The following is a 21,393-nucleotide window of genomic DNA, read 5'->3' as shown; positions in this document are numbered from 1 at the left end:
ATCAAATCAGAAACTGGGAGGGCTTCTGTAAATCTGGGACTGTCCCTAGAAAATAGGGACACTTGGACGGCCTGCATTTTCCATCCTCCATGTTTGTAACTTCAAGAACACTGTCCAACCATCTCGTCCTCTGTCGTCCCCTTCTCCTTGTGCCCTCAATCTTTCCCAACGTCAGGGTCTTTTCCAGGGAGTCTTCTCTTCTCATGAGGTGGCCAAAGTATTGGAGCCTCAGCTTCATGATCTGTCCTTACAGTGAGCACTCAGGGCTAATTTCCTTAAGAATGGATGCATTTGATCTTCTTGCAGTCCATGGGACTCTCAAGAGTCTCCTCCAGCACCATAATTCAAAAGCATCAATTCTTCGGCGATCAGCCTTCTTGATGGTCCAGCTCTCACTTCCATACATCACTACTGGAAAAAACATGGCTTTAACTATACGGACCTTTGTTGGCAAGGTGATGTCTCTGCTTTTTAAGATGCCGTCAAGGTTTGCCATCGCCTTTCTCCCAAGGAGCAGGCGTCTTTTAATTTTGTGACTGCTGTCACCATCTGCAGTGATCATGGAGCCCAAGAAAGTAAAATCTCTCACTGCCTCCATTTCTTCCGGTTAGAACATTAGGCACACAAAATGAAGTATCACGTAGAATGGATAATTGTACCTAAAGTATTTGCACTATGAGGCGTTTCTTCTGAGCAGAACAACACAGACCAACAATCCAGTTTCCACAGGTCTATATTCTCAGTGTCCCTTCAGACAGTATATCTATGTAGAAAAATTATATGCAGATCATAATGTGAGAGAGGTACCAATTTTCCTTCAATGAGTATCTGTCTACACATTCCATTATAATACAGTGGTACCTCATGTTACAGACGTTTCAGGTTACAGACTCTGCTAACCCAGAAATAGTACCTTGGGTTAAGAACTTTGCTTCAGGATGAGAACAGAAATTGTGTTCCGCCGGCGCGGCGGCAGCGGGAGGCCCCATTAGCTAAAGTGGTACCTCAGGTTAAGAACAGTTTCAGGTTAAGAACAGACCTCCAGAATGAATTAAGTTCTTAACCCAAGGTACCACTGTACACCCGGTTCTCTTGCATGTAACCTTCTTAATCATTCTCTTCTTTTTTTTTTTAATAATATTTATTAAAGATTTTCAGATATAACAAAAAAAGAAAAACATCCAAATTTAAGGCCTTAGTTTCAATATCATCTTTCCAGGACTTCCCCCTCCCCACCCCCTCTTATATTCCAATTCTTTCAAATAGATTCAGCAAATTCTTACCCCAAATTTTAAAATTATTATCATTAACCCAATTTAAAAAAATATTTTCCCATCCCCTAAAATCGACCTGTTCCCTTCCTCGAGTTCCCCTCTTTAATATAAGATACAGATTAACATAAAAAAAATAAAAAAAGAATAAAATATAATTTGACACCCTTTGGATTCCAAATTTCCCTCCCCCCTTTCCCGGTTGCGTTCCCAATGTCCATCAATATCTACTGTCTCCTGGAGCTCCCACATCTAAACCATAATCCTTCACCAGTCCGCTTTGCCGTCTTTTTAATAGTCTTTATCATCTTTTAATCATCTTTAATTTCAAATGTCCAATCTTGGACGGGGTCTATCTTCCAGCTTTGTCCAGTTCTTGTTATTCTTGTTGTTCTTGTTGTTCTCTCTTCTCCTCTTTTTTCTTTTTTTTTCCCCCCTGCTCTCCTGCACAAATGTTCTAATTCCAAAAAGCTTATAATTCCTCTACAGAGGCTTTGTTATTCAGGAACAAAACATTACCTCAAGTCCCTTCCATTCTTCAATAGATAAGTCTATTGTCTCCTTTAGTGTGTAGACCTCTGTAGACAAAATAGTGTTCCATTTCTGCAGTTTCCCAGGAGATAAAAAGTCTGATTCAAATTCCATGCCAGCGATACTTGTAATAACCCACAGCTCCTCTAGAGGGATTATAGTAACTCAGTTTCATTCCCGATCTCACCCACCAGTCAAAGTAACTTATTATTCCTTGTTTTAAACAATTTATATCCAATTTATAACAAATGTAACCAGCAAAGTCCTCGTAACAAAGTTCTCTTTTTGTTCTTCAGTTTTGGCAGCTCCTTTGACAGCTGTCAAAACCTCTATTTCTCCTCTCCAGGCGCTCTCACGGATCGCTCCCGGGGTTTCCGGGGGGGGGGGGTGTTATATTTTAATTCACATTCCACTCTTCTCCTCCAGCCCAGCTTATAATTTTCTATCGCGAAATTAATAACTTTATCAAAAAAAAGGTTGCACTCGATCTTAGTTGTCAGGTCCTTTGCTTTAGCTCCTCTACAACAGGGGGGAGGTTGACTTCCTTTTTATACCTCCCCCGCTCGCTCCGAATTTAAGAAAAAAATTATTCCCCTTTTTAATCCAAATTCCGATTACTCACGGGTTCTTCTTTTAAGTCCAGATTTTCAATGGAAGAAGTCAGCACTCTCCGCCAAATGGCATGCGGCTTCGCTCGGCAGGGGAAGCGGAGGACTCACAGCACCCCCCCCTGTCACCCGCTCCGCAGCCTTTAAAAAGGCTCCTTCGTGTGGTCCGGGGGGGCGCAAACGGTGCCTGCTGAGTCACCATGCCCATGGGTTTCAGCGCCCATGGTTTTTGAGGGTCCCCGCGTCGCCGGTGCGGTAGAACCCAGCCCCTGCCGAGCAGACTCCCTCCGGAGCTCGGAGGGAGTCCGCCATTCGGCGATGGCGCCAACCCGGAAGTGCCCCTTCTTAATCATTCTCATGGATATGATATTGTCTAGTGTCACAGTATTGTCAGAGTAACATCAGCACAGCATTACTCCTAAATATATAGTGTTAAAGGTGTAAGGCATTGACATAAATTGCCACCATAGAAGCAAGGAATCGACAGGGTACAAAAAGGTGAATATTTTCAGGGTCTTCTGAATTCTAGAAGGGTCTGCCACTGGCCCCATTCCTGGGGTCCCTGAAAGTGTGCCTGGGTCTGTAAGCTGCCCCCCATTTAAATTACACAGAATGAATGTCCTTGGCTTTGCACTACTCCAGGGAATTGTGGTAAATTTAAATGGCAGGTGGGTCCTAGCTGTGATAGGTAAATAGCATGTCAGTCTATCTTACATACCTGGAGCCAGCTCTGCTTTCAAGAAGCACAGTTTTACTTAGTGGGCAGTAAAACATTTACACCCAATTCTTAGCATTCCACAGTTACACTGCAAAAAAAGAGGAATCTTTAACTTGCTCTGATGAGTCAGCACTCGGAGGAGTAATATAATAAAAGCCTAAATATAGTTGACAAGGAAGATAATCTTTGCACCGTTCAGGTGCTCGTCACCTGGGTATCAAGTCATTAAGTGGTCTCTTTTGTACATCGCATGAATATTCAGTGAATTAATATCCATTTTTGAAGATCCTCAACATATTCTCCTCCTTAAAGTTGTATGTCTTAACCATGATATAATCTGTATTTTTACCGAAACAGTGAATGCAGTAATTTTCTGAATTGTTAGTCTTAAACAAGACCTGTCAGAAACCTGTTATGTTTACAATGAATTTGTCAGGATTGCTCTAGCCAGAATTACTTTAGTGTGCAAAATACCTGCCTTGTAAATATATATATATATATATATATATATATATATATATATATTACAGCATTTTCAAGTCAAATGTGTAACGGGGGGAAATACAAATGTACCTGTCAAGTTAACATAACCAGAGCATAGTACTTCCCACCTTTCAAATTATTTGTTCCTCTTCTGTTTTCCTTTTCAAATTCACGTGGATATGCACATAGAAATGGATGGCAAGTACAAGTTATACCTATGGATATGCCTGTGGTTTCTTTCCAAGGCTGCCATAAGTCCAGGTTTTCCATGACATATCTGAGATTTGTCCATCGGAAATAACGTCCAGGCAGAATTTCCAAAAATCACGAAGATGTCCATATGGCAACTCATATCAGAAGTGTTGAACCTAATGCACAGAAGCCAATGGGTGGCAGAATTCCCATGGGAAAGAGAGGAGGAAGGGCAGTGGAAAGTGAGTGCACAAACCTGTAGCCCACTCCAAATCAATTAACCATGATTAAGAAATGGGCAGCAGAATTTAATTCAATCTATTTTGTGCATGTGGCACTTCACGAAATATTGGATTGCCTTGTTGGCTGGAAGTAGATTGCTTTTGGGGTTGAAGCAAGTTTCATTTGAAAAAAGCAATATAAGTTCAAGACCAATTTACAGATGTAGTATTAGCAACAATACTCCTCATTTCATTCAACAATGAATCACACCAATAAGGGGGGGAAAGATCACTGTGAAATGTCATCTTAAAGTGCTCTTTATGGCAACAAATACACAATAGTTTTCACCCATAATCCAGAATTAGCCTTTATCTTCTCTTCCAATTACTAATGCCACTCCTGATTAAGTTTCTCCATTTTAATTGGGTACATTTCTAGCCTATGTTAGGGAGATTTAATTACATGACCTCTATTAATATATACATTTATCCCAGTAGGATTCTTATTGTGTGTGGTCTATGTATAATTAGTATTATTGATTGTCTCATAGAGGCAGTTTTCCAAGGAAGGTTAAATTCATCAGTGCAACTCACTGGTGTCATGCAGAACTGGGAAATATACGGCAGGGTAGCGACCTTGAAGAAATGCCTGAAAGCTTAATTCTAATCACTGGTATTAAAATGGAAACACAAATCTGCTACGATGTACAAACTTTTCTTGTATCTGCAAAAATAATTCGCCGACATAAATTTATCTTATCATTGGTTGAAATTACAGTGGTACCTTGGGTTACATACACTTCAGGTTACATACGCTTCAGGTTGCAGACTCTGCTAACCCAGAAATAGTGCTTCAGGTTAAGAACTTTGCTTCAGGATGAGAACAGAAATCGTGCTCTGGCGGCGCGGCGGAAGCAGGAGGCCCCATTAGCTAAAGTGGTGCTTCAGGTTAAGAATGGACCTCTGGAACGAATTAAGTACTTAACCTGAGGTACCACTGTAATATATTTTTATTATGTATATGTATTTGTGCACTAACCAGAGATTTAACCCCCAGCCCCGTTCAATATTCCCAATGCCTCTTGTTCCTGAGGATAATTCTCAGGAAGACTGAAGATTTGGAGGCTACAGGAAAAGAACCTGTATCCTTGAGTCACTCTCAACATTACAAAATGTGGGGAAACAGTTGCAAGGGCTTTGTGCTTCCTGTTCCCATCCCATGCTTCCATTTCATCCTCAAAATAGAACTTTGGTGTCTATGCTTAAACTGGGCCAATTCATCCCCTGTGAATGTGGGGGCTTTCAGTGACATTTGAAGAGTGGCAAATTCTAAGAATCATCAGGGAGAGAGTATTTGTACCCTTAAATATAAAGCGGATCAGGGTCTTTTCTATTTAAAACAAATGGGCATAAACAGACTCTGCCTCTCACCCCAGTCAATTTGTAACCTATGGGGCCACACTGAAGGACAGAAAAAAACAGCACACTCAGTTCTTCCTTTATTCCTTTTCTGAGCAGGGGATATGTGAACCACAAGCAGAAGAAAACCCGAGGGATTTGGTTCCTTCTCAGCAACACCAAAAAGCAGGCCATTACAGTGGAACCTCGGTTCTTGAAACCAATCTGCTCCAGAAGATCATTCAACTTTCGAAACATTCGAAAACCAAGGCACAAAGGGCTGTCATCAAGTTCAATGGAGTAAAGTGAAAAATGTGCCTCAGAAGCTGTTCGATTTCCGAGGCATGTTCAAAAACGGAAGCAATTACTTCTAGGTTTTCGGCGTTCGAAAACCGAAACGTTTGGCTTCCGAGATGCCCGGAAACCGAGGTTCCACTGTATTAGGGTATGCTGCCTCATTAGATACAAGTTAAGCTCAGGCCTACTGAGTTTAAATAAAATTTAGGCCTTTGCCCACAGTCAACTGCAAGGAAGTAGAAACATAGTGAATGGGAATAAGCTCCAAAAGGAATACATAACAAAGCCAACTCTTATTCTGTTGCTTTCAAAGCAGTATTTCCCATTCTGAAACTCCCAGTTGGGGATAGCAATAAACCAGGCATTTTCAATCATCTTCAGGTTAGATATTTGCCCACAAGTTGTGAGCCTCAGAGGGACTTTCTTGTTGTTGTTTGGGTCTTATTAAAATAAAATGTGAATGAAATTGGTTTGGCCAGCCTTTTTGTGGCTAGAGAAGAGCCAAAAACAATTTTGTACTGGACAGCTCTTGGAATCCTTTTTTAAAAAACTCCCTTTCAGTGCAAAGACAGCGTGGAGATCCATTTCTCTCTTGCTATGAGAAATATTGACAGTGTCCAAGAAAATTGAATTAAGTCACCAGTGTTGAAATCCCTTGCTTGTTTTTAACAATATATTTTTTTTATCTTATCACCACATGTAAATACAACAACTCCAAAATAAAACTTAAGCCCGGCTGGATTTCAGCCCTTCCTGCCCATCAGCTTTTCAGCCAGGAAGGAAAGTGCTTTGATATTGTTCAGAGTGTGCAACTGCAGCATCTTCCTCTGCAAGAAAGTCAAAGTGGAAGGGAAAACGTCTCAGCAGACTTGCGTTCCCTGCAAATGAAACAAAAAGTAGTTTGCAATGGCTTGTGTTCAATCTTTGGGATGCAATTGCATTTTGAAGTTTGAGGCACTCAAAAAGGTGGAGTTAAGTTCTGCATATTGCACAGTCAAGAAAGATAAAATGTATTTAAGAGTTCATTAAACACACACACACACACACACACACACACACACACACGTTTTGGTTGTATCAAGCATTAGTCCTACTTCAATTTATCCCATTGGGTGAAATTCAGCTAGCTAGTCCCGCTAGTGAAAGTCCACACAAGGATGTCCCCTTAGTGCAATGAGTCTCCCCCCACCACTTCTCCTTTTGTTGCTCCATGCCCTCCCCCCAAATTAGCTGGCAGGTTGAGAGAACCCCTTGAATAGTGAATGGGAGGCTAAGTTCAAGGTGCTGGTTGGGGGGAACAAAGCTCTATACACCTCGGGACCAGGATACCTGAAAGATTGTCTCTTCACTGTGCTCTGTTGGTGAAGTCCTCCTGCAGATACCTTCTTTCAGAAGGTCCATTCTGCACAATGTCGCAACTGGGTGTCCAGTGTTGTGGCGTCTTGGGAATTTACCATATTTTTCGCTCTATAAGACGCACCAGACCACAAGACACACCTAGTTTTTGGAGGAGGAAAACAAGAAAAAAAATATTCTGAATCTCAGAAGCCAGAACAGCAAGAGGGATAGCTCGCGGTGAAAGCAGCAATCCGTCTTGCTGTTCTGGCTTCTGTGATAGCTGCACCGTCTGCATTCACTCCATAAGATGTACAAACATTTCCCCTTACTTTTTAGGAGGGAAAAAGTGATTCTTATAGAGCAAAAAATACGGTAATTCCTTTGAATATTAGGCGGGCACTATTCTGCCACCTTCTGGGCTCCTACTGAAGACGTTTCTCTTCCAGCAAGCCTCTTAAGCTGAGATCTTTCCCAGTCGGTATCTGTGGCTGGAATTACTTGTTGTTAGCCACCCTGAGCTCCTTTGGGAGCGTTCAAATTTTATGTAACAACAACAGCAGCTTTTCTCAGCCTATCTGACCATTGCCAAGATGGCTGGTGCTGGTGGGAACTGGAATGTGTAAGAGTAAATCTCCTTTATGACCTGGGCTAGAAGAAACATGGAGTGAAGGGGGTGCAGCCAGACAAAGTTGAACAACAACTGAAGGACACCATGTTAGGTATAGACATCCATATGGAAATCTGATCTCTAGACTGTATATGAACCAAATTCCCCTGAAACAAACTAGCATATTTTTTTCACTATCCCTCAAAATTGGATCAAACTGTGTTAAAAATAATAATCTATTTGTTGGAACCCTCTGCAGATGTGGTAAAGGTCTTGGTACTGGTTCAAAATTTCTGACATATTTTCATCTGTATTGAATCTGTGGTTGCCTTGCTAATTAGTCTGGGTCGGATACAGTGAATACCGTATCTCACCAATTCCTTCCCCTATTTTCTCATTTACTAGGAAGTGAGGAAGCAAAGCATTTCAAGACTATTAATCATTGGAGTGAAAGAAGTTTGAAATAGAGAAGAAACAGTTTATGGAAGACGTAGACAAGACTGAATATCTGAAATGTTTGATATCAGCAGTGGGGCATCTAACAAAGAAAAGACTAAGAAGAAGAAGAATATAATCATATATATTCTCAGTACTACAGGCCAGAAGCTCTCAGAGGGCCTAAGCAAATGTAGAATGTGTGATCTGTGTGTGATATTGTGAAGGATCTGCTACAACTATTGATTATTTACTGATTTCTGTTCTGCTTTAATCAGTTTGGAAAGTCAACCATATGGATAGGGGCGCTGAGTTTCAAGAATCAGTGTCGGACACGACTGGCCCGTACGGGCAGGGGTACCTTTACCTTTACCTTTAAGGAAAAGCAGGACAATCTGGGATCATATAGAAAACTGGGAAAGACTCTGAAAATCCGGGACTGTTCCTGGAAAATAGGGAAAACTGGAGAGTCTGCAATTCACACATATCAAAACCCTTCTCAGATATGTGAGCCATCCTTCAAAATGCACACTTCTCGAAATTTTGCAGTGCAATTTTCCAGCCAAATAATGTTTACAGAAATATGTGTATTGGGGAATGGGTGCACAAAAATGCATATATTCATGAAAACAACATACAAAATACATTGTTGTTGTTTAGTCATATAGTCGTGTTCGACTCTTTGTGACCCCATGGATCAGAGCACGCCAGGCACCCCTGTCTTCCACTGCCTCCCACAGTTTGGGCAAACTCATGTTCGTAACTTCGAGAACACTATCCAACCATCTCGTCCTCTGTTGTCCCCTTCTCCTTGTGCCCTGCATCTTTCCCAACATCGGGGTCTTTTGCAGGGAGTCTTCTCTTCTCATGAGGTGGCCAAAGTACTGGAGTCTCAGCTTCATGATCTGTCCTTCCAGTGAGCACTCAGGGCTGATTTCCTTAAGAATACATAGGTTTGATCTTCTTGCAGTCCATGGGACTCTCAAGAGTCTCCTCCAGCACCATAATTCAAAAGCATCAATTCTTCGGCGATCAGCCTTCTTGATGGTCCAAAATGCATTACAGTAGTGAAAATAGCATACAGAAATGCATTAGGATATGGGGAAACGATTGCAAAAATGTATTATATTTGGGGGTAACTGCAGTATTAGGGGATATTCACATTAAAAATTTCATGGGGGCTTAAAAAAAAAAAGATGCCGAAATGTGGAGAACGGAACTTAAGCTTGGAAACAGAGAAACATAACATTGACCAATTTTTAACAGTAAAAAAACCCCTAACCCCTTTCTGCATTTTGGGAGCAGTTGGCACAGTACAATGTGGAAACTGAACAAGGGCCTGCCACTTATTGTCACGTACTTCTTTTAAATGCACAGTCTTAAATTTTAAATGCCAGAGTCCTTTGAGAACATCTATACGAGAGGACTCTTTGTGAATCCACATTACCTTGAAGCTCTTATTTATGTTCCAGCAAAGAGTTATGTAACCTTACTGATTTCGGCTGCCACTTTCATTAATGCACTAATCTGAAATGCCATTATTTATTTCCCTTTGGCTTCTTCCCAGTTGAAACTATGACTCTAGTTCTATATATCTTCGCTAACAGGAAATTCTGGCTTTAGAATTTATACATCCTGTTTGCATTCCTTTACTTTGTCCCTATCTCTTTTGTTTGCTTATAGAATATACCTTGTTTCTCGCCGCTGCCTCCCCCCCTCCAATCATTCTATAAAATGTGATGAACAAACACCAGGAAACATGACGTGCAATGCTAGCAAGGCCCATTGTACAAAATGTACAGAATTAAAGCCACATTTTCCTTTGGTTAGGAGCCAAGAAGAAATGTTCAGTACTGTAAAATCTTTAATATTGCCTTCCATTGTCTCAATAAATATGAAGTCAGACCCTGTTAGAGAAGGAGAGTTTCTCTCTTTCGTATAATATTTCTGAATAACTCATAGTTGGAGGCTTATCCGGACTATAAAAAGGAAGAAAAGAGTTCAGAAGATTTATATATACTGATATCTACTTTCACATTTTTTCCCCCAGAAAAGAGTAGGAAACCCATTTTATTTTGAATGAAAGTATGTAAATGAAAATATTAAATGCTGTGGAACAGTGCTCATGTAATAATGTAGTCATTATTATAAGATTGGTTTATGAAGCAATTCTATATCCTCCCACCACACTGACGAAGAATTCTACGAAACAGTAGTCAATATCCAGAATCACTGTTCAGTGCTGGATATTATATTTGCTGAATACACAAAGCTTCACAGCTTGTCTTTCATCGTATAAAGTTTGGTACCTCACTTCATTTAAAGATTTTCAGAGACTAAAGATTTCATTTTGAACTTGTTATGGTTTGAAGGAATTCTATAAAGATTGTCTATTACATATGTATATGGTCATCGTGTTGCCTAGACATTGTTGACACTTCTTTCAGTGGCCTGCCCTGTTCTTGCAGACCCTGAAAGTAAGCAATCATAGCATGTTACAACTAAAAGTCATATATTGTCAAGTATGGGAGTTCCCCTCTCCCTTCCGGTCGCTCACCAATAAGAATTAATGAGCACTGGGTAGAGTTATAGTCCTTTTATTACAGCATTCTGTTACAAGCACAAAAAGGCAACCCTCTGCAAGGATATCAGTTGCCTACTCTGACTCCTCCCCACTTCCGCAGCAAGAAGCATGCCAACGGGAAGTTCTTCCCCCCTCCCTGCCTATCCTTTGTTCTCTGACATGCTTAGACCTCTGAGTTCGGGGGAAGGGAGGGGATCCCCCACCACTCTCGATTGATGTATTGCTCAGCTGCTCCCTCCCTTCGGATTGCTTAGCTACTATCTCATAGCTGGGTAGCTCCTCTCTCAACTGTGCAGCTTCTGTGTCTGCCTGTTTATCTGCTTCTGGAAATGCTGGAAGCAGGGGGGGGGCGTGAATATTCTGTTAGGAACTGATCTTCCTGTGATTACATTCCCCAATCTTCCGATCCAGCCCATCCCCTGACATATATTATCCCTTCAACCCACCCAAGGCAAAGCAGTATTATCTCCTGCAACCTGCACCATTGATCAGAGTCAGGGCAGATACTGCACTGCACATGAATGACAAGGATGCAAGACTCCATGTAGTGAAATCCCCCTCCAACTACAGAGTCTCAAGTCATGGAGCGTTGCTTTCAGATGCTATTTCCAGAGCCCATTGCATGACGCTGACATAGCATGATGACAAAAAGAAGCATGACTCCTTAGAAATCTTCAAAAGGTGTGGGTTGTTCAAATGATGAAATACCTCTGCTGCAGTGTGTTTGGAAGATATTGGTTGTATACCAAACAGCTCAGGGTAGAAACTCATACACACATACAAGGGAGAAAGTCCTGTTGAACACAATCAGGACGTTAGTGTGGAATAACGCACATTGAAGGAAAGATCAAACGGAGACTTCCTTTGCCCAGACACTAACCTTTTAGCAAGAGACCCATTAAAACCAAAAAGAACTAGGGGGAGGGGAATTAAAAGGTTCTTCATAAGGAACATGATATATTTACAGTAGGATGTGAATGTTTGAGGCCATAAGGTTGTAATAGGGCCAAGCGGGGGAGACCACTTCTCCCTCGTCACTGCTATAATATTTCAAACGGTGGATTATAATTTTTGGATGATGTTCAAAATGTACAAAATTCAAAGACTGATGACATAAGTCCTCTTCATCTACAGTTTCACTTAACAGGCCCTGGCTGCATTACCTCTCTCTTTTATAACTATATTATTAGCCTTCTTATTACTGTGTTTGGTAGTCAGTTCATTTGTAGAAAACCTATCCCATTAGCAGTTTCATGACTTTATTACCAAGCTATTGTACTTTGCTGAGGTTTTAAATTTTATATATGAAAAAATATATTGGAACACTCATTGTTTGAAGCTTTTAATCAACCTCATTCATGTGCACGGGGGGGACACCCTTGCAAAGTGCTCAGTGTTCTGAATGCTTCCTTGAGTGCCGTGAAATAAAAGACTAGCATTTAAAGGCACATGGTCGCATTTGCAGACATTGTACAGGTTAACCCTTTTGCACGGTGGTTCGTAGACTCCATCACTCAGCCAAAAACCCTTGCCCAGTGGTGTAGCGTGGGGGGTACAGGGGGGGCCGGCCGCACCGGGCGCAACATCTGGGGGTTAGGGTTAGGGGGCGCAAATTATTTGCCTTGCCCCGGGTGCTGACAACCCACGCTACGCCACTGCCCTTGCCCCTGAAAGAATATTAAAAGAACGATATTAGAATATGGAATCCGGCTCCTGTTATCACAAGTGATTCAAGAGCTACTCCTGCTTGTAATTAGCTAAGAACAGCTTGGGTTCAGGATAGCGTTAAGGACAACCTGAAGCCTTATATCCCAGCTCAATCACTAAGAGCAGCCAGAGAAGGTCTGTTACTTGTCCCCCCATATTAGAGAAGCCCAACCACTGAATAGCTCAGTTGGTAAGAGCATGGTGTTGATGATGCCAAGGTTGCAGGTTCAATCCCCACATGCATTGTGAGCGCTCCAGTTGGAGAACAACCTTTACCAAAGGTGTCATGGGCTATGAAGACGCTCGAACTCAGGATGAAAGGAAGAAAAGTGCAAAGAGGAAGGCACACGTGGCAAACCCTCACCATCATCAACTCCCACCTGGAAACCTATGTCCCCACTGTGGAAGGATGTGTGGATCCAGAATTGGCCTCCACAGTCACTTACAGATTCACTGTTAAAACTGTGTTTATGGAAGACAATCTGACTCGGCTACGAGTGATCGCCAAAGAAGAAGCAGCAGCATTGCAGGGGATTGGACTAGATGATCCTCAGGGTCCCTTCAGTTCTACAATTCCATGACTTGATGATTCTATAACTAGCCTCAACCAGAAGCCAGACCTTTAGAGTTGCCAGTGCCATCTTGCGGAGCACTCTTCCCACAGAGATTTGGTAGGCATGATCGCATGTGACTTGTGTCAACTCTTGAAGACATTTTTTATGCCAACAGGCCTCTGCGGTTGTTTGATACTTCTATGAGTGGTCCATCATTTTAATGATTGTTTTGTATGATTTTTTTATTTATACCCCACCCTCCCTGGCCAAGACTGGGCTCAGGGCAGCTAACATCAAATATCAAATACATTAAAACACAATCAAACAATTGACTAAAAAACAGCTTAAAAATTAGAATCAGGATAAAATTAAATGACTGCCCACAAATTAAAACCATAGGGGCCGGGAACCTCAAGTATTCATCAGGGCCAGCTATCGATGTTGGTCCCACATGAGCCAATAAAAGGGCCAAAGAGGTAACTTACAGGGTCCCATGGGGGGGGGGGTCAAACAGGACCCAGACTGAAGGCCAGGCAGAACAGCCAGTGTGGTGTAGTGGTTAAGAGTGGTAGTCTCATAATTTGGTGAACTGGGTTCGCTTCCCCGCTCCTCCACATGCAACTGCTGGGTGACCTTGGGCTAGTCACACTTCTCTGAAGTCTCTCAGCCTCACTCACCTCACAGAGTGTTTGTTGTGGGGGAGGAAGAGAAAGGAGATTGTTTTGAGAACTGCTTTCAGAACTCCTTAGGGTAGTAATAAAGCGGGATATCAAATCCAAATTCTTCTTCTTCTTCTTGCAGGCCCTGTGGAAGAATGTCAAGTCCTGCAGGGCCCTGGTCTCCTGCGATAATGCGTTCCACCAGGCATAGCAAATGCCATTTTAATACCTTGATTTTCATGGAAGGCATCATGTTGCAAACTAACAGAATGCTGAACAGGCAACTTAAAGAAGGGCCTTGTTTTATTTGGCCAACAAAATGAAAACTGGAAGTCCCCAAGAAGTGATGGGCATGAAGCTTAGGAAATACATTGGCCACTTGCAGTGATAGATTCCCTACTAATATTCGTCATGCATTCCTGTCAGTATGGATCCTTACCTAACCAAAATGGCAGCACCCATGCACACAGGAGAAGCATTAGCAGGTTCGGGAGATACTGGAGGTTTGCAGAAGCACACACACACACTCACAAACACACAAAATCATTAAAATCAAAATTCAGGTGGGGAAATAGCTCAGTGAGGACTGGGCACCCTGAGTGGTCATAGGATGCTGATTGTTCAGAAGTGGGTGTGAAAAGGGGACAAAGGGTAGAATGGAATGTCCAGGAGGCTGGCTGCAATGCTGAACACAAGCCCTCTGTACTGCAACATTCTGCTGCAGGTACTACTTGTCTAGTACAATTGCTATAATTACACATATATACCTGCCCTTTCCCCTCGCCTTTCCACCCCCCCCCCCACTCCACCCGCCATGTGAGTGCCATTGAGCTGAGCGTAAGGGAGAATGGAGAATCTCTCTGGCTGCAAACATGAGTGGCACATCTTGTTTCTGCCTCTGAAAGGAATGCAAATTCTTGGCATTGCTGGTGCCTGCCTTCTTTCTTATCAGGAGGTGGTATGCTACGATGGCTGAACTGGTGACATGGCACGGTGAAGACGGAGACTTGAGTTGGGAAGAGGCTCTTTTCCCAGGCCCTGGGCTAAGGGAGGTGGAAGTTCCCAAAGAGCAGTTTGGTTGGGGGGGGCTGGGGGGGACGATGGGGGCACATTAAGAAGCAGATGCTCTCCGTCTCCTGAGCAAAGCTGCTATAATCAGCATACAACATTCTGCTAGACAATCCGTGGCTCTGCTGGAGGAGTGGGGGGCGGAGGGGAGCCTTTTAGTTCAGTGCATAAATGTAAGAGGATTGTCAGACTGGGTTTGCAGTAGTCTATCAGGCTAAAAATATCCTCCAAGTTTAAAGCAAAGCATTGTTTAGGCCTTAATGAAGGCAACAGAATTTTAACAACAGAAGTTCTGTTCATCCGTTCCACACACCCCTCCTGGCCGCCATCTCCCCCCTCCCCCCGTGCTCTCCCAACCACCACATTCAGTTCCTCTACCCCCGCACCTGCTTCCAGTTTTGGCTTCTTGGCAATGATGCTTAGAGAGACATCAGCTGGCAGCTTCGAACAGCTAAAAGCTCCCCTGCAATGCAGCGTCACAAGCGCCAGCCTTTAATTCACTGGCACATGCCAGCTTAACCCGAGGACTTTCTCCCTATCTCTTAGCATCGCTCAGGTTCGCCTTCCAAAACGGCAGCAAATGATTCAAGCGGTGGCTTATCTTAAGACCTGGCCATATCTGTTCACCGGTGGTGGTGGCAACTGCCGCTGCCGTTGCCTCATCCCGATGACATTACAGGCTACATAAAACCAGAATGCCGTTTCTTCTTGATTGCTATTGGATAGCAAAGGGGTTCGCTCTTTCGCTCAGCAGATGGTGGGATAAGTGACGCTTTCTGCATTCAAGGCACTTCTTTTCTATCTCGGCTCTTTGGGAGCTGGGCAGCACTCACAATGCTAAAGGGAAATACTTAGGGAACAGATTTGTTGTTGTGCTCAGAAGCATTCAAGCGGGATTTTCAGACATGCTATGTAGTCGTTCTTAAAATGGAATTTTCACATTGGGAGCTCTTTCAAACATCAGGTGTGAGGTCACAGGGCTGGTGTACTGTGCACCCTAGGCTAATAATAATAATAATGGAATAATGTTTCCCCAGGCACTCTGGGCGGCTTCCAGCAAAATATTAAAATACAATAATTCATCAAATATTAAAAGCTGCCCTAAACAGGGCTGCCTTCAAATGTCTTCTAAAAGTCAGATAGTTGTTTATTTCTTTGATATTACAGGAGGGTGTTCCACAGGGCAGGCACCACTACCAAGAAGGCCCTCTGCCTGGTTCCCTGTAACTTCACTTCTCGCAATGAGGGAACTGCCAGAAGGCCCTCAGAGCTGGATCTCAGTGTCTGAGCAGAATGATGGGGGTGGAGACGCTCTTTCAGGTATACTGGGTCAAGGCCATTTAGGGCTTTAAAGGTCAGCACCAACACTTTGAATTGTGCCCAGAAACATACTGTGATAACCAGAGCATTCACCACTCTGGCAAACTCTACACTTTGCACATTCTCAGAGGAATTCTCAGAGGAAGCATACTCTCTGCTTGCCCCATATCCCCCAGGGGAGCTGTGGCGCAGCTCAGATTAAGATGGAGAGTGGGGAGGCGAGGTCCAGACAGCAGGAATCCGCACATCACGGACTCAGAAGACAGCAGCTGCATGGTGTGTCCGCTGCTCTGTTTTCCAGAAACCGTTTGAAAACAAGTGATGGGAGGCTAAAAGGGGCCAGTTTACCTGGAAGGAAAAGTGGGAGGAGTTGGAGAGGCTCGAATCTCCAACGTCCACACTCTCCCTTCTCCTTTGGCTCCTCCTTCTCCACTTGGCCAGCCACTTGGAAATAGCAGCTCCAGATCCTACTTTTAAGGCTCGCCAGGTTCTAGGAGATGGAGGGTCTGGAATGCTTTCTAGTGACAATGTGTCAGCCAGCTGCTGCTCCGCCTCTGCCTGCTCCTCCTCTTCCATTGTTTCCCAGCTTTCCCCCTCATCTGCCTCTCAGCTGTGCCCTCCGACAAACCCCTGTTGTAAATCTATACTCTCTTTCTTTTCCTCCACCCTGGAAGTGTCAGGATGGTGAGGCCATCTCCACCATTCATCTTCTGCCCAACCCCTGGCATTACCTCTTTTTTTAAAAAAAATAAAACAATCTTTATTACTTTTAAAACTTACAAAAAAGAAAAAGAAAGAAGACAAAAGAGAAAAAAGAACAAAAAAGAGAAAAAACAATACAATACAATATATAAACTATACAAAACACAACCTTAACACATTAAACTAAACACAATAAACTAAACAAAGCAATACAAAAACAATTTAAAAGCATACATCATACCTTTTCCATATTCTATCTTTCATTCCCTTGTTTCATCGACCTCCTCTCACCTCCCTTTTTGTATTCTACTTCTATTAGTTGTCTCAGCAATTCCTTTCCCTCTTTCTCTATTTTCTGTCATATAAATGTCTTATCTTAACATATTTTTAATCTTATTTTCCATTAAAACTAGTATACTTATTTAAGCTTAACTCCTTAAAACATTTCCACTAAGGCCATAAAATTTCATTCCAACATTTTTCTATCACTCATTAATTTTACAATATTTCTATATATAAACTTTAAATTTTCCAATCTTCTTCCACCATCTCCTCTCCCCGGTCTCGGACTCTGCCAGACACTTCCGTCAACTCCATACAGTCCATCAACCTGGAGATCTTATGTCTGAGGCTCTTAACTCTTTTCCATGTCCCTTCTGCAGGTCTTCTTCATATTCTTTGATGCTAAAGAGCAGATCTCGGGGAAACTCCGACCTAACAATGCTTTATTCCTTCTCGACAGGTCAGCCAAATTTCCATAGTTAAAGCTAAGATCCATAAAGAATTTCAGGGCATGTTTCAAGATTCCTCCAAATCCAAAGGCCCCCAGAACTCCAATCTCCTCCTGACCCAAGTCTATGTCCCAAAAGTCAGTTAATCCCTGCATGGAGGGATCTTTCCAACTTTCCTTTTCCAGTCCAGGCCGGGCTCCAATCCTCAAAATCTGACTTTTTCTAGTTTCAATCATAAAAGGCCTCAACTCATAGTCCTCAGTTTGCCTCTGTAAGGCTGAGGCTCCCACTTGTATTACTTTAGGTTCGACAACAACAACTTTCTCCTTCTCCTTTTCCACAATTTGTCCTGCTAAAGTAAATTCCTGTACCAAATCCTGAATAATTTCTGTATTGGTGCTTACTTTTTGTCCCAAAATAATCACTTTTTGTCCCAAGTTATCAATTTTAGTAGTCAAAACATCCGTCTTCTTGGGAAGTTGTTCCAACGAGTAGCTTATCTTACATAATCCAGTCACTAAAGCTTCTCCTGTCGACATTCTTAAATGGTCCAAGGTCAATCCCTGATTCTCACAGTTCTTATCATGCAGCTGGAGATTCCCCAGCTCCACTCCAGTAACAGTTTCAAAAGCTCCCTCTAGAGGGAAACAGTCTCCACTTGTATCAATCCTTTCAAGCACAGTTCAAAAAGTAAAGTTAGTTTCAATTTTCAGTTACTTTTCCTCCTTTTTAAACGCAGAAGAGGACAATGGAAACAATATATTTCTCTTATTTAACTAACTGTCAACATACGTTCTCTTCACTGTCAATGAACTCTCCCAAAACGTCAATCTACTGGCAGCCCGTTTCCAGGTTCAGAGCAGTGGTAATTTAATTTTTATCACTCTCTCCTGCAGGCTACACAATCCAAAATTTCCCCCCTCTTCTCCTGCTTCCAAGGGGGGGTTTAATGATTTCAATCAATGGAAGTTTAATCCTTTACATAAGGCTTTCCAAGATCTTAGCTTGCAGCTTCTTTGCTTCAATCTATTTACAAAAGGGGAAGGCAGACTATCTGTTTGAGACCTTCCCGTTTCGGTACCAAATTAAGACGTTTGTAAATCCAATTTTCCGTTCTACTCACGGGTAGTTGTTTGAAGTCAAATTGTCCACAGGAAAAGTCAGTGCTCTCCGGCAACAGCAATGCGGCTTCACTCCATGAAAAAAGCAATCAATTCGAAGCACCACACAACTCACCCCACGTCGCTCCGGATCCCCAAAACTGGGTTTCCCCGCAAGCAGGGGAGGCGCAAAGGGTGCCAGACGAATCCCAAATTCACAAGCTTCTCCCGCCTGTGATTTTAGTGGGTCTCCGCCTTCGCTGTGGCGGTCAGACCCTGATTTCCACGGAGCAAATTCCTCCCAATCGGAGGAACTCCGCCATTGCCGGAGGTGCCAACCCGGAAGTCCAACCCCTGGCATTACCACCACCCTCCACCACTCCTCCTCCTCTGCCCAGTTCCTGACACCTGGTTGGAATTTTCCCAGTTGGCAAATTGGCTCCGTCTGGCTGGTTTTCGCCATCCTCGTAGCAATTGTCACAACTTTGGTGGTTTGGGCATTGGATAGGTGTAGTCTTGATGGGAGGGGAGTTTGTAGCCTCTGCCTGGCCCCTCTGAAATGGGGTATCCCATTAAAAAGAACCATGGGAGATGCTTCTGTCTGGACAAGGGCCACAGCACTCCCCAGGTGCAATCCATTGGGGCAGTTACCCCTTGATGTAGCTCAGGGAATCTTTCATTTCCGGTTAACCCCAAAATGCAAGTTCTTCTGGCAGATGGGCTGGAAGGGGTGGGGTCTACCCAATGCCTATGCCAAACCACTAACATCTGTTGTCAATAAAGTCATACTGTCAGTAAAGACCAGGGGGAATGCCTTGCCACGCAGTGCTTCATGAATTTGGGCTGCCAGGTAGAGCTTTAAAATGGAGCCCATCCAAGGAATCGAGTCTGTGGCATTCATCGCCAGTATGTACTGCAAGTGTGAGCCTTCCATACTGCTGTTGGCAACTTTGTTTCTCGCCTCTCATACATTAAGGTAATTCTTCGGGGATCTTTCAATGGACACATGATGAAGTGCAAATGGTGCCACAAACGAATAAATGGGTGGCAGCAGGCTGTAGGTTCACAAGACAGAGGAAAAGCTATTTGCATCTCCCTCTCAGGCACTGGAGTTTATATCCATGGTGTTACACACCAGTGGGCATGCATCCTGTCCTCCTGCGTTGTTAATGATCTACCATCTGGGGAGCTGATTTAGATTGCAATTTTCACAAGCTCCGTGAGGAGAGCAGCTCCGTAAATCTCAAGACTTTGACCCAGCCTACAGATACTGGCTCAGAGTAAAAGACTCAGGACTCTGAGCATGCTTGAGAGCATTCAGACATTTTAGGAATTCAGAAAGTTTGTAAAAACAAAATGAACACGGGCCTGAAATCTGCCTACATTTCAGAATAGCAGGCGGCTTGCTGAGCACAATTCCAGCTATCTCAATGCACTGAGCAGCCAATTCATGTCGTCATTCCTATACAACCACATTTCATCTCTTGTTCTGCAGCCTCTCTCGTCATGCTAGTCGAATAAAACCAGTGCAAGGATGACATCATCAGGCTTCGCAGCCAATCCCCACCCTCATCAAACGAACACAGATTCTTACATATTTTGCTTATGCATCTCTCCTGCAGCTCTTTTGGTGGAATATCTTAGTGTTAATTGTTTTGTTATCTGTAAGGGGGGAAATATATTAAAATCTGGCAGAAGAAGATTCCCACCCTCATCTCAGAAAAATCTGCACGCACAGAGACCAAAAACAACGAAGGAAGCCATGCCTTTCTTTTGTAGCCCACCTTCTTTAAAAGTTTGTGTGGTATTAAAATGTGTAAGAGGCAGAAATCTGACAACCACAACATTTTGAAATTTACAAGGCTAGCTCAGCTTGTCAGTTGCTTGCTGGCAGGCACTTTGTTGGGTTTTGTTTTTTGAGTCACTGAACTCCTGTCAGACAAAAAGCCCATCATTCTTTTCAGTGTGTGTTAATTATACCTGCATTTATTCATTTATTTTAGAGAGAGCTTTCCTTTTAGTGAGCGACACCACGTCCCTATTTTCATTGAAGAAATGTTGGAGGGTATGATACAGATGAGCAGGGAATGGAAACATTCTGGGATCAAATCAGAAACTAGGACGCCATCTGTAAACCCAGGACTGTTCCTGGAAAATAGGGGTGCTTGGAGGGTCTGCTACATGCTATTTGAGAAATATATAGGTGGAAATAGTCATGGTGAAAACTATGTGCCATCTATCACCAAGAGACAGCTCATATATAACCAAATTGCAGAACCCATTTCCCATGTTGTTGGTTCTCCCCTAGAGATAAATCCTGGGTGATGCTTTTCTGTTTTATTTTTTGCATAATTTCAGATGATGGTATGCTCTCTTTTTTTGAAAAAAGTAAATGAACGGATAGGCAGCCCTTAATTATGCTCTTGAGCTAACCCAGAAAAAAATATATAAATTAGACCCATTTGCCATTTGTATTATCTGGAAAGTCAGGATGGTATGGCAAGCCCTTAGTCCTATATTATTCAGCTGTAAGAGAGAGCAGATCAGCCCGAGACAATGCAGTCTTTCTGAGTACCATATTGATTTCCCAAAGTGCTTTGGAGAAAGAGGGAATCCATAATAACTTAGCACTTACCGCACACAGCATTTTACATCTCCAAGGCATTTAAATAGATGGCATTTAAAGATATAAAAATGAGCAGAGCTGCTCTCAGTATATAAATGTGTGCTTAAAGCGAGCTTGCATTGCTATATAGCCTTGCGTAGAGAAGTCGGGAGGTTATTGAGGAAGGACGGTAATGAATGTCGGGGTTTTCAAACATGCAGGAAACAAGTGCAGTTCACAATATCCACACAAATCAGAAGTTAT

The 21,393-nt window shown here is 42.8% G+C and overlaps 2 long non-coding RNA genes across 2 annotated transcripts in view; one reads left to right on the top strand and one right to left on the bottom strand.

Moving 5' to 3' along the window:
* Window positions 1–8,341, top strand: part of LOC307206621 — a 20,835-nt gene extending 12,494 nt beyond the window's left edge. The window contains exon 2 of the long non-coding RNA XR_013834427.1: window positions 8,070–8,341. This is a non-coding gene — a long non-coding RNA (uncharacterized lncRNA). The remainder of the gene's footprint in view (window positions 1–8,069) is intronic.
* LOC307206651 lies at window positions 5,183–21,393 on the bottom strand. The gene is made up of 3 exons (XR_013834458.1): window positions 21,160–21,393; window positions 20,119–20,186; window positions 5,183–6,597 (listed from the first exon to the last, which is right to left on the bottom strand). It is a non-coding gene; the product is annotated as an uncharacterized lncRNA (long non-coding RNA).

Source organism: Podarcis cretensis (assembly GCF_951804945.1).
Source record: "Podarcis cretensis genome assembly, chromosome: 17".
Lineage (NCBI taxonomy): Eukaryota > Metazoa > Chordata > Lepidosauria > Squamata > Lacertidae > Podarcis > Podarcis cretensis.
The sequence above is the reverse complement of the archived record's forward strand: the minus strand, read 5'-3'. Positions and strand labels throughout refer to the sequence as shown.